Source organism: Danio rerio, chromosome 13, assembly GCF_052040795.2.
Source record: "Danio rerio strain M-AB ecotype USA chromosome 13, GRCz13ab, whole genome shotgun sequence".
Lineage (NCBI taxonomy): Eukaryota > Metazoa > Chordata > Actinopteri > Cypriniformes > Danionidae > Danio > Danio rerio.
This window is the reverse complement of record NC_141033.1, coordinates 5,487,323-5,501,001: the sequence shown is the minus strand read 5'-3', so window position 1 is coordinate 5,501,001 and position 13,679 is coordinate 5,487,323. Positions and strand designations below refer to the sequence as shown.

The 13,679-nt window shown below is 36.4% G+C and overlaps 1 protein-coding gene and 1 long non-coding RNA gene across 6 annotated transcripts in view; one reads left to right on the top strand and one right to left on the bottom strand.

Moving 5' to 3' along the window:
- The window catches only part of meis1b (Meis homeobox 1 b), a 598,746-nt gene that overhangs the window by 93,785 nt on the left and 491,282 nt on the right, over positions 1-13,679 (top strand). The gene's annotated exons all lie outside the window — the stretch shown is intronic.
- LOC108191970 (uncharacterized) overlaps positions 1-13,679 on the bottom strand; it is a 31,561-nt gene that overhangs the window by 2,815 nt on the left and 15,067 nt on the right. For 3 of the 5 annotated variants that reach the window (XR_015505667.1, XR_015505668.1, XR_015505666.1), the window contains 3 exons: positions 10,389-10,454; positions 8,694-8,758; positions 3,517-5,080 (listed from right to left, as the gene is read on the bottom strand). This is a non-coding gene — a long non-coding RNA (uncharacterized LOC108191970). Of the gene's footprint in view, positions 1-3,516; positions 5,081-8,693; positions 8,759-10,388; positions 10,455-11,997; positions 12,436-13,679 lie in introns of those variants that run through there. The other 2 variants (XR_015505669.1, XR_015505670.1) reach the window with 2 other exon arrangements.

Below are 13,679 nucleotides of genomic sequence, written 5' to 3'. Positions count from 1 at the left end.
TGGTTGGTGATTACTGATTCACACGCAGTGAGCAGCGAAAATAAAGAACGACATAGTGGCCTACCTAAATAATATTTGTACTTTCGAAATGCCAAAGAAGCAGTTAAGCAAATATTCCCAGCTGGCACACAACATCATTAGACTTTAATATTAGGTTAGATTTAAGTCATGACATCAGGTGACCAAAATTCAATGTCTGTCAACATCTAAGAACAACGTTATTTTGACGTCTAATAACGACATCAAATTACTTTGATATCTGGTTGATTTTTTTTGGTTGTGTTTGAAAGTTACCAAAACCCAACGCCTGATAGATGTCTTAGTGGTAACATTCACACAACGTCAAGGTGTGACATTATCAGACGATGATATTTGGTGTATTTTAGGTTGGATGTTGGACGTTAATGTCGGCTTGATGATAGATTCTGAAGTCAACACGATTTTCATTTCCAAACAAAATCTAACATCCCCATGATGTTGGTGTACATTGGGGTACAATGTCAGTATGACGTCATGTTGATGTACTATGCCTGCAGGGATATTTTTTTAAAACCACGAGTAAATCTGATAATGAGCCTGATCAAAAGAGATCTCGATGAAACTGCACGAATGAATCAGGATAGCGGGAGACAGAAGCAAAGTGATCTCAAGTCAGAGAGAAAATATGATGGAAGAGCTAATTGTGAACTCTTCTTAAAGATTAGACTGAGCGAGTCATTTTCGCTTTTGCATAATAGTGAAGTGAACTGAATGTCAGTGGTGTTAGTAAACTAAATAGCATTGTTTATACGATTTATGTTTGTAGCTACATGTTTGTGTGTAATTTTAATCTATGGTTGACCCATAATTTTATATGGCACAAAATACTTCAAGAGTTCACACTTAGCTGGTAATTGGTAATAAAGCTAGTTTGGCAGTTTGGGAGAGAGCCCTGAGCTTGTAAGATCCTCGAGCCTGGGGCTACCTCCCATTTGCAGGACGAGAGGGGAGTTTGGGCTCAAGTAGATCTCGAGGACCCCCCCCTACCCTACTGCTGCTGCTTAAGGATTGCTATGAGGGTGTGCTGCTGGTGGAATTTGACTATGGTGCTGATTTGGTTTATTAAATTTACTAATGTTTCATGTTTTGGACTGTGAGACGAAACCGGAGGACCCGCGGACAACCCACGGAAGCACGAGGAGAACATGAACTCTGCACAGAAATGCCAGCTGGCCGGGTAGAGACCCGAACTGGAGGCATTCTTGTTGTGAGGCAACAGTGCTAGCCACTGGGCCGACGTGCTGCCCTATAGAGGAAAAAGAGGAGGAGAGAGGGTGGAAGGGGGGATTCTTCAAGACAAAGATGACTAAAGTAAGATCCTTTGGTTATTTATACTAATTTAGGAATCGTCTGATTGGTGGATCGTACATTAGCTTGACTCAGGGCCAGCTGTGTCAATCATAAGCATGTGATCCTCCCGAAATTAGTTTATAAATAAACTTCATTTAAAGACCGTTCAGAAATGTAATGCTTTTTTTCGATATGACTGCTTGGTAACGTCATGTTCCAGGAAAACTGAAAATTTTTGGTGGACGTCGGTCACGGTTACAATTTTTTCGGAAATAATTAATTTACAAATAAAGCACTGATCATATCCTTTATGTTTGTACTTACAAAGTTAAAATGGAAGTTACAATTTTTAAATAATTTATTAGTATTTTTCTGTTTCATAATAATGATTTTTATTATGTAGGAAACTTGCTACTTTTACGCATATTACAAATATTATCTTTAGTATGCTCAGTGCCATTTTAGGTTCGCAGGAACGTGCCCTTAAATCTTTTGATGCTGCAAACTGCATTGGATGGTTTGCCTTCCAAGGATTTTTCGATCTCTAATGTAAACCAGCAAGAACGTGAAGGAACTCCGTAGAGTTCGGAAGATTTATGGACCATTTGATCTCAGAATGGAAAGGTGCTTTAAGGCCTACAAAGGTTTCGGTGTGAGAGTGTGTGTGTGTGTGTGTGTGTGTGTGTGTGTGTGTGTGTGTGTACGTGTGCATGCCCTCGCTGAAACGACAGTGAAAAGCCATTATTATTAAAAATAATAAAAACACAGACGCACTCATATGCCGAAAGACACATGCACAGACATGCATTTACCCAAACACATAGCCAAAATGCACTAAAAATTTACGGCTCTAACATTCCTACAGGGTCAAGCAATTTATCAAATCCTCCACATTCTGGTTTCAATTACACAGCCTATTGTGAAAAGCGGCTATTTTAGCAGGTTCATTTGACTCAGTAGGGGACGCGAAAGCTCTCAGTTAATGCGCCTTCTCCAAAGGCTGCTCGCTCGGGCCTTTGCTGAGGAGCCGAGTCGGAGGTTTTGCGAGAATAATGGACAGTGGCCTCCCTCTCTCTATCAGCTTTTAACAGAAAGGCCTATGACTGTGGTAGAGAGGTGATAAATCCACGTTTTATTACTGAAGAATTCCACTCTCTCCACAGGCCTGACAGCTCCCCACGTTCTCAGACCCTTTTGGACAATTTCAACACCGTGTCCATCTGGTTCTGATTAAGTCCCAACTGGCCTGCATCGCATCCAAAGAGACGAGACCGTGATGGAGAAGAAAGGAGGGAAAGGGGGCAAGGTGAGAACGAGGAAGAAATGGCAGCCGAAGCATAACAAAGCCAGATCGACAGAGACTGACTGAGAGCCGATGCCAACAGAAGAGAGATCTGTAACGGATGCCCAACATGGGCGTCATTACCGAAACACTGTATCGTTACATCAATGGCCCTGCCATGGCCAAAAGACATTATTTGGAGAGAGTATCCAGCTTGTAGCTGGTGTTTATTAGCCTCTCTTCTGGCACCTGCTCCCACACAGAGCATGCCAACAGTCTTCCTCGGCTCATTCTGCCTCTCACTATCAAACTAATGATCGCGGTTATACCACAAACTGAAAATCAACCACAAAACCAATCATAGTGTCAATTTTGGGAAATTGAGATTAACATATGATCTGAAAGCTGAATAATTATGGGTCACACTTTACTTTGATGGTGAGTTTGTTGAATTGAAGTTACATTGCATCTACATGCCAACTAATTCTCATTAGATTGTAAGTAGCTTGGGGTTAGCATTGGTTAGTTTAAGTTAACATGTATTCGCAAAGTTTCCTATAGTCAATTGAATGTCTGTTGAATGAGCAGTATCAACAAATGTTCAACAGACAGTTTACTTATACTCAAATGGACCAAAAAAATAAAGTGTTACCTAATTATGCTTTCCAATGTATTATAAAAATATTTGTTAGGATAGATTCGATATTTAGGATGAGCTTTTGAAAATAAAAATCTAAATACAGAGAGTATTGTTTTTAAAGTTTAAAATTAAGTTCTTAGCAATGCATATTACTAATCAAAGGTAACATTTTGATATATTTACAGCATAAGATTTACAAAATGTTACATGAATATGAATATATAAAAAGATATAGTTCAATCACAAATGAAGAAGTCTTTAAATGTTTATCTTTATATGTTTCTTTAATTTGTTGACTACAAAAGAAGATACTTTGTAGAAAGCTGTAACAATTGACTTCCATAGAATAGTTAAAAGAAAAATCTTCATTTGTTTTCACTGCAAAAAAAATGCTGGGTTCCACACAATTCCTTCATGTTGTCCCAACACAAATTGATCAAGTTAATTAAATTAGTATTTTGTTTTTACAAATTGAAGTGGATTGAACATAAAACAGTTAAGTTGTCCCCCAAAAACTCAACAATTGAGTAGACTCAACAGACGATTCAGCTCTTTTAAATAAGTAGTTTGAACAAGCAGCAAAAGTGTTCAAGGGTGTTCATCAGAAGAATGAAATTCGAACGAGTTTAAAAAAATAAAAAATAAATGTGAGTGAATGACAGCAGAAGTTGCAGGTTTGAATGAATATGCCCTTAATATTCAATAAGGGGGAGATTTTTAGAAAAATAAAAATCAATAATTCTGACTCATATACAGTTGAAATCAAATGTTTTAAATTATTAAACCCCCTTTGAAATAGTTTTTTAATTTTTTAATATTTCCCAAATTATGTTTAACAGAGCAAGGAAATTTCCACAGTATGTCTGATAATATTTTTTCTTCTGGAGAAAGTCTTATTTGTTTTATTTCGACTAGAATAAAAGCAGTTTTTATTTTTTTAAAAACTATTTTGGGGAAAAAATTATTAGCCCCCTTAAGCTATTTTTTTTTTCGGTAGTCTACAGAAAAAAACGTCCTTAAACAATAACTTGCCTAATTAGCCTAACCTGCCTAGTTAACCTAAATAACCTAGTTAAGCCTTTATAGTAGTGTCTTGAAAAATATTTAGTCAAATATTATTTACTGTCATTATGGCAAAGATAAAAATAAATCAGTTTTTAGAAATGAGTTATTAAAACTATTATGTTTAGAAATGAGATGTGTTGAAAAAATCTTAACTAATAAATAAACTAGGGGGGAGGGGGGTAATAATTCAGGAGTTTAGTAATTCTGACTTCAATTGTACATTGTGTTTTTGGCTATTGGCAAAAGTATAAAATTATCCAACACAAGAAATTGTGCTCCAGTGTCACAAATGTGATTATTCATCCACTCACGCATCATTTTCAAACCTATCTTCAGTCATTTCTGTTTTGACAATTACAAACACTCAATCAGCATTTTGTCTTTAAGGTGAACAGCCTTTAAAAGGAAATAGCCAATCAGGTAATCTCCCCAAATCATAACTCAAACATTGCCCAAAGCAAAACTCTATTGACAGCATCTGGGCAGCTCTCAGAGCAGCAACCTTCACTCCCAGAATAATCTCACTGATTATATTCACAAGAAAAACAGCCTCAGTTCCTCCCAGTGTTTTAACGCACACTGTACAGTGCAGATTGTATTTGTGGCAATGCTATAGGGAGGTGATGTGCATGTGTGTGTGATGGGAAGGGAGGTGGGCAGATGGTGGAGGTGTCATGGTGTGTCTGACCCTGTGGAGACCCCACGCCTCATCAGACGGTGAAACTCACCTACGCAGCTCAGCCTTTTCTCTTGAAGACGCTTCCCTGTAAAAAAAAAATAAAAAATAGTGTTATTAATAAAAAACAGATGTGGACAACCGCAGACCAGCACTCAACGTGTGCCTCAGACTCACACAATGAAAATGATTCAGCGTAAATATGGATGAATAAAATAGTTCATAATCACACTGTATGGATTTTATGGAAAATCATCATTCAGCGCCTTTACTCTCAACCGATTTTTAGGAAAAGCTTCATCATTTTTCTTCTTTTTGCTAGAAATCCAAATGAAATGAACACTTTAGTTCTTTATTCACAACTATATTTGTTGTAATGTGAATCATCTGATGTTTTTAGATATCATTACACAGACTATACACATCATATAATATCAGAGAGTTTATTTGCTGTTTGGGACTCACAAGGTTACACATAACTCTGCGAAATAACAATACCATTAAAAGCCAGACCGGGCGAATGAATCATTATCGCCATTAATGTCTGCTAACCTATTCAAATAGGTTTCTCTTTCCCAAAGTCTACCCATCTGTGTGGGCTTGTGTTATATTCAAATCACCATAATCAACTTTGCTGCGTACGCTGCATCTGGAAAACAATAATTAATGACTATGTTTAAAAACCTAATTTTTGCATCCTTGATAAATGAATAGACGGCTAATGGTGTCGTTTGAATAAAAAATGAAAGCTTGCGTGCGTGTTGATCTGCAATGAAAAACCGTTCCAGTCTGCGCCATGTTTACGGTTATTTTAGCTCGGGAGCGTCGTGATGGCGTTCTTTAAAAGAAATCTTAGTCCAATAATCGTAAAAGTAAAAATGGGATACGAAAGCTATTTCATGCACCAGCATCACTCTGTCTTGAAATCCCCAAATAAATGAAATGGCCGCAATCAAGCCTCTGTCATCACCTGCCATCCCAGCTTTATTCGTCTTATATCATTATTTCGCCCCTGCAGAACTAATTTCACACAGCCTGCTGATTTTATGCTCAGTTTTTCTTTGTTGCAAAGAATATTTATCATGATCTCCATTTCAGAGGACCCACTCACTTTTATTGTGTTTAAATCATACTTATACTGACATTAAAATATAGTGAAATATTCAAATATACACTCACCGGCCACTTTATTAGGCATAGCTTACTAGTAAGAGGTTGACTCACTTTTGCCTTCAAAGCTTCCTAAATCCTTCGTGGCAGAGATTCGGCAATGTTCTGGAAATATTCCACAGAGATCTATATTGAGATGATAGCATCATGCAGTTGCCGCACATTTGTCGGCTGCACATCCATGATGCGAATCTCTCATTCCACCACATCCCAAAGGTGCTCTATTGGATTGAGCTCTGGGGACTGTGGAGGCCGTTTGAGCACAGTGAACTCATTGTCATGTTCAGGAAGCCAGTCTGAGATGATTCACGCTTTATGACATGATGTGTTATCCTGCTGGAAGTAGCCATCAGAATAAGGGTACACTGTGGTCATAAAGGGATGGACACGGTCAGCAACAATACTCAGGTAGGCTGTGGCGTTGACACGATGGGCCCCAAATGTGCCAAGAAAAAATACCCTTACACCACCAACAACAGCCTGAACTGTTGATAAGGCAGGATGGATCCAGGCTTTCTTGTTGATGAGGCCAAATTCTGACAAAATAATCTGAATGTTGCAGCCGAAATAGAGACTTATCATACCAGGCAACGTTTTTCCAATCTTCTATTGTAAAATTTAGGTGAGCCTGTGCAAACTGTAGCCTCAGTTCTTAGCTGACAGGAGTGGCACCCAGTGTGGTCTTCTGCTGCTGTAGCCCATCCGCCTCAAGGTTAGATGTGTTGTGTGTTTAGAGATGCTCTTCTGCAGACATCTGTTGTAACGAGGGGTTATTCGAGCTACTGTTTCCTGTCTATTAGCTCAAACCAGTCTGGCCATTCTCCTTTGACCTGTCAACAAGGAATTTGCGCCCACAGAATTGCGGCACACAGGATATTTTCTCTTTCTTAGGTTATAAGCATATAGTACTAAAAAACATCCCCTCTAAAATGGGACCATTTCAGATTTTGTTGTGAATTTCGTTTCATTGAAGGTGAAGGTAGTTAAAAATTGGATCTAAAAGTGACTTTTAAAGAGGACAAGGTTGTAGGAAACCTAAGAAACTCTCCGCAAATGAAGTGACAGAATAGACACAACATAAATGAAAAAAACTAAATCACATTTTCTTGATTCTCAATGGTCCAGGAAGCAGTAAAGATTATTACAGGGAACTCAAAGGCCCAATTAAACGTGATGGATCACATCACTTGTGATTTTATCCGCTATTGATGAGTGTGAGCTTTGGCCGCAAGAAAAAAACAGAAATGCAAGAAGCAGACATGTTACGTCAAAACTATCAATTCCCACTTAAGCCCCGAGACTGAACGGAAAAGCGAATTTAACACATAAACACTCCAGATTTGTTTTAACACACAGAGAGGCCGATATGACGCAGACTGATATGTCTCCTGTAAGCACCACTTGGACTGCGATGACATTGATTATGATTTTCAGCCTCTCAGAGGTTGATCTGCCCGCCAGCACAGTCAGGCTGACCTGCTAATGCCATATGTCTCCAGCAAGAGCTTCTGAGAAAGGAAATCTGACTCTGGTCAAACTCTTACCGCCTAAACTGTGGTAAAAAATCACTCTGTCTGGTGTTATTTTTGACACGTCGGCCAATATTTTGGATCGTTTGCGCTGACAGAGATTTTAAATCAGGCTGACGCGCTTTCGTGAATGCTAAAATTTGCTCCAAAAGCAGGTACGGCGGCCGAAAGAGCTTAATGTGCTGAAATTAAGGAATACACATGGAATATCAAAAAACACCAGCAAATTAGGAAAAGATCTTCATCAGTTTAACAGCATATTCATACAAACTCTCACAACGCAAACAAGTTAAGAAAACTCACAACACAATGTAAACCCACTTGGTAAGTCGTCACGTATGAAATATTGCTTCCAGGTCCAAGCTGCTACTCATCTGAATTGAGAACATATTCGTTTATGACCACTTTTTAGTCATATTAAAGTGACTTTTATATAAAATCATGGTCTTGCTGGACTTGCTGCATCACAGACACCAATATTTTAACAATTTGTAATAAATTTGCCTCTTTCTGGCCATCGGAAGTTAGGCATAAATATATATATCGCAATCATAATTTTCAAAAATATTACATCGCTTTGTAAACGTTTATTATTACAATTTGTTCAGTCTCTCTATACAGTTTGATAGAGTGCTTGGATGCGGAAGTTGCTTCGCATGACGTGACACTAAACAAGTGGATAGCTCGAAACACAAACAATTCAAGAGGACCCAAAAACGTGACGGACCTAGATAGTATTTGATTATTGTGCCATGACTATTGCACAGTAAAGTTGTAGATGATCTTTGAAAGGTGAGTTTTTTGTTTATGTTCACATTCTAATTACATGATTCCCTTGTATTTTGCACGCAATATAAGCTCATTCTGAAAAACGTAGCCCTATATACATTTCTGAAGATCACAAATTATGTAGCTAGAGGTACACATGGCTGGATTTCGTTTTTTTCAAAATGAACGCTACGGGCTGGTATGATGCTGTTCTTGCTGATGCTGACTGCTTACCTCCATATTGATGGCTTTCCCGCTGTTACCAATTTGTCCAGTTAGCTTGCCAGTACGTTGGCGGACTAGAGACGCAGAGAAGAGTTGACCATGATGACGGGGTTCAAGTGTGTTGAAGAACGATTCCAGAAAGCAAAGAAGACAAAAACAGAATCTCAAATTAAAATTAACAAGTTAATAACAGGGTGAGAATGTGATAAAATCTGAAAACGTGGTAAAAACCAGGCGAGGACATTTCTTTATCTGGATAGCTTTTTAAAATTGTCGGCTGGGTTTAGGGCGGTGGGTGGACGGGTCAACCGGTGCTTTTAAAAAACACTATTGGTTGGGTTTAAGGAAGGAGGAGGGTGGGTCAGTCGATCTGAATAAGCATATACAGCGGCCTCTGGTGGATTCATGAAAACAACGACAAAAAAAAAAAAAAACTTAAGCTCCTGGAACTTATTTGGTGCTCTCCAGAAATGTATACAGAGATACGTTTTTCAGAATGAGCCTGGGTTGTTTGTATATTATTATCCTCAATAATAATAACCTAAATAGCAGGATCCGTCAAGCTTTTGGGTCCCCTTCAAACATTTACGTTGTGTTCTCTGTTATTTGCATGTGTTGTGAGAAAATGCAGTGTGTTTTCTTAATTTGTTTGCATTGTAAATTAACAACATGTACGCTGTCAAATCGATGAGGATCTTTTCAAAAATTGCTGGTGGTTATTTGTAATTGAATGTTCTTTCGTACATTACAGCATGTTAAGCTCTCTCGACCACCATATAAAGGGGTAGTTCACACAAAAATTAAAACTATGTCATCAGTTACTCACCCTTCTCATGTTTCAAACCTTTAAAAGTTTCTTTATTCTGAAAAAAAAAGAAGATATTTTGAAGAACGCTGAAAGCTTGTAATCATCAACTGGTTTTCAGAATTCTTCAAAATATCTTTTGTGCTCACCAGAAAAAAAAAAAAAAAGCGCATAAAGGCACTTAAAACAGAGTAAAAGGTGTACTGTAATAATATTCTGGGGTCCACAGAATGAATTTGTGTTGGCACAACATGAAGAAATTAATTTAACTTACTAGTTTTAAAAAAATTAAGTGGATTAAACTTAAAACAACTAGGTTGTCCCAAAAAAAAAAAAATAAATCAAAAGTTATGTTGTTTCAGTTCATTTTAAATAAGTAGTTTGAACAAACAACAAATATAATTTTTTGGAGTATGAGTGTGTTTCAGTTTTGGGTGAACTATTCCTTTAAGAACCTGACAAGCAGACAAGCGCAATTTACGAGTCGGTTTGGAGAGCAGCCTTGCACAGAGATGGGGGAAGTGTGAACAAATTAATTTATTTTGGTAATCTCTCTCTGCCTCTCTCTCTTTTTTTGCTGTCTTTGTCAAAATGAATGACAACAATTTGGCTGAGGATCTGGGATGTGCAGGCAGCATTGACAGGCGAATTATCAGGGGCCCGGCGCTCCTTATTATCAGCGGAGAACTCATCAGAGGTGCGGGTCCAGGAGTCCTCTCCGCTGTCACTATCTGTCAGTAGGACAAGCTCTGCTCCAAGGGCCAGCTGACAGGTCATTTCAACAATAACAATTACTCCGATTACTGGTGTCATAAACAATTCACCCAAGGCAGAGCAATAACAAAGCTTTATAATTCACAGCCACATAAATAAATGCCAGCAGGTAACAAGTAATTTACCAGAGGAATGGATCCCAATACATGGCGCGTTTCATTGTTGCGGGGAGGGCAAATGAAAGCCAGGCACTGGAAACATACATGATAACAAGAAACAGGAATTCGGCCATTAGAAAAATTACACCTTAAAACCAATGCACAAGGTGTACTGTGTACTGTGATAGATAGATAGAAAGACAGACAGACAGACAGACAGACAGACAGACAGACAGATAGATAGATAGATAGATATCTAAACTAACATTGAATAACTTTATTCCCATTAACTAAAGTTAACAAATATTAATATATACTATGATAAATTTATTGTTCATTTTTGTCCATGTATACATTACCTAAAAAACCCTTATTGTAAAATGTTAAATAAACAGACAGACAGACAGACAGACAGTCACACTTTACAATAAGTTTTAATTAGTTAATGTATTTACTAACATGAACTACTGAACAATAATATTACAGCATATATTAATTATAGTTCATTATTTACTAATCCATTATTAAAAATAAAATCCATTAATTTTAAATATCTAATTTAACAATAAACAAATGTATTCCCATTAAATAACGTTAACAAAGATTAAAACATTAAAGAATAACTGTATTGTTCATTGTTTGTTCACATAAAACAACCTTATTGTAGACAGACAGACAGATATAAATAAATATAGATAGATAGATAGATAGATAGATAGATAGATAGATAGATAGATAGATAGATAGATAGATAGATAGATAGATAGATAGATAGATAGATAGATAACTTTATTCCCATTAACTAACATTAACAAAGATTAATATAACTTGCAATAAATGTATTGTTCATTGTTTATTCATTTTATTAACCAATAAAACCTTATTGTAAATGGATAGTCACACTTTACAATATGTTTAATTAGTTAATGTATTAAATAACATGAATTAATAATGAACAATACTTTTGCAGCACTTAATAATCATAGTTCATCATATACTAATGCATAATTAAAATTCAAATGTATCCTTTACTACCTATTTGCTTATACTTTATTCCCATTAACTAACATTAACAAAGATTAATAAATACTGTATAATAGAGGAGACTGAGCACAGCAGAGACACTTTTTGCTTTTTTTTAATCACTACACAAAAACTAGACTGTATACTAAAATATCACATAGATAATAGCCATATAGTTTATATTTTCCACAATTATCTCATAAACATAAGACATTTTTGTCTTAACAGTATTCATGCAGTTGAAACAGTATACCATGGGTTGAGACACCATTTATTATTGTGTTGTTCATTGCCTGTTCATGTTAATAAATGCAGAACTAATGCTACATTAGTGTAAAAGAATAGATAGATAGATAGATAGATAGACAGACAGACAGACAGACAGACAGACAGACAGACAGACAACAAATATTTGATAAAACGTGGTCAAACCCAAACCAATTTTTTTTACTTAATAGCTAACACATCAACAGCTGATTTTGTTCATATTTTACCTATAAACTGCGCAGAAATCTGAACATAACAATAATAAAACAGCCTACCGTATTTACGCATAAATAGTGAGCTATTTCAAACAGTATTTTTAGGGTGTTTATTTAGAAACAATACCCACTGTGAATGTAAAATAGCGTGGAGTGCGTGATCTGACGCTGTGATGTTGAGCTGTATTTAGGTGGCAGCGCGTTTGATGCGGACAGACATCAGCTCTCCGCCCTGCAGCACTTCAACAATCCAGAAATCCCTAATGAGGAGAGCTGTTGAGCAATTAACACGTGTCAAACTCGCCATCATCAGGTGCCTCTCTAATTTTCTCACGATAGCTCTGTACTTTTCCGCTTTCTTTTTCTGCTCCACGTGGGAATCAGACTCTGCTCTGCTGATTTCTCTGTGAGAGTCGCGCGCGCGGCACTTAGTCTGTGATTGCAAGCTAGCGATTTCTTTACTCGATTTCTGTCTTTTAGGAGAAGTCAAATGAGACATGCTTAGCGAGGAATAATCACATCGGCAGTGATGCTCATCGACCTCATTGCGGACATAAACACTCTCAAATGACGCTTCTCGAGGCGAAAATGCTTGAAGCTCCCCAAAATGCCATCCGCATTTACTAATGAAATTTGTAAATAACACGTCTCTTGAGTTGGTGTAAATTTAACATTCGATTCTGTTTTGTTTTATAATATTACTTCTATGTAAATATGTTATGATCATAAATAGAAAACGGTAATCTTTATTATGAATTCTGAATATATTTTAATATGCATAATAGAGCTGAAATGCCAAGACGCAAGGCATATCTATTAGCATTCAGGGGAACTGATGTCCAATAATTCGATTACAAATTATTTATTTACACCACAAATCAGTCAACTGTCGATTGCCTGGATTTTTAATTTAAAAGATACAAATACTGTAATGTTTATACATGAAATCTGCTAAAATAATGTAACGAAAATCGCGCGCGGTAATGAAAATAAATATTAAGTCATTATATATCTCCACAATCCCCATCAACATAAAAGAGAATCAGAACCGAGAAGTGGACACGTTTCAAATAAACCGCTTATGATCTCTATAAATTCTACAGTAAATTAAATTAAAGCCCTAATATATATAAAAAGAACAAAATCGAGACTAAATAAGTTTAAAAACTGCATTGCTTTAAAAATAAATTTAGAAATTACCTTGATTTTTAGATTTTTCTAAGTGTAATCAATAAAACTTGCATTATACTTTTAACATTACTTTAATATTATATCATATATATATATATATATATATATATATATATATATATATATATATATATATATATATATATATATATATATATACATACATACACACACACACACACACACACACACACACACACACACACATACATTCATATAAAATATTTATTAAAAAAAAGAGAAAATCACATCTTTATAGTATAATTTATAATATCCACAACTGTAACATCACAGTTTCACAGCTGTAAACACTGCTTTACCATGCTTCTGAATTTAATTCACTATTTATTGCACCAAAGCTTTGCAGATTACATAAACACACACACACACACACAGACACACACACAAATTCCCCCTTGCCAGCATTCCAATCCATTAGGATCCTCCTGACATTTCTAATCATTCCAACTACAGCTGATTAAATACATCTAAAGGAATCAATCTCCAACTTCACCCTGCCTCCTGATTAACTGAACTAGTTAAGCACAAATTCCACTGGGTGTAATTGAAGTAAAGCTGGTATATAAGAGCATTGCCTTACAGTGCAGGATGAGAAAAATGT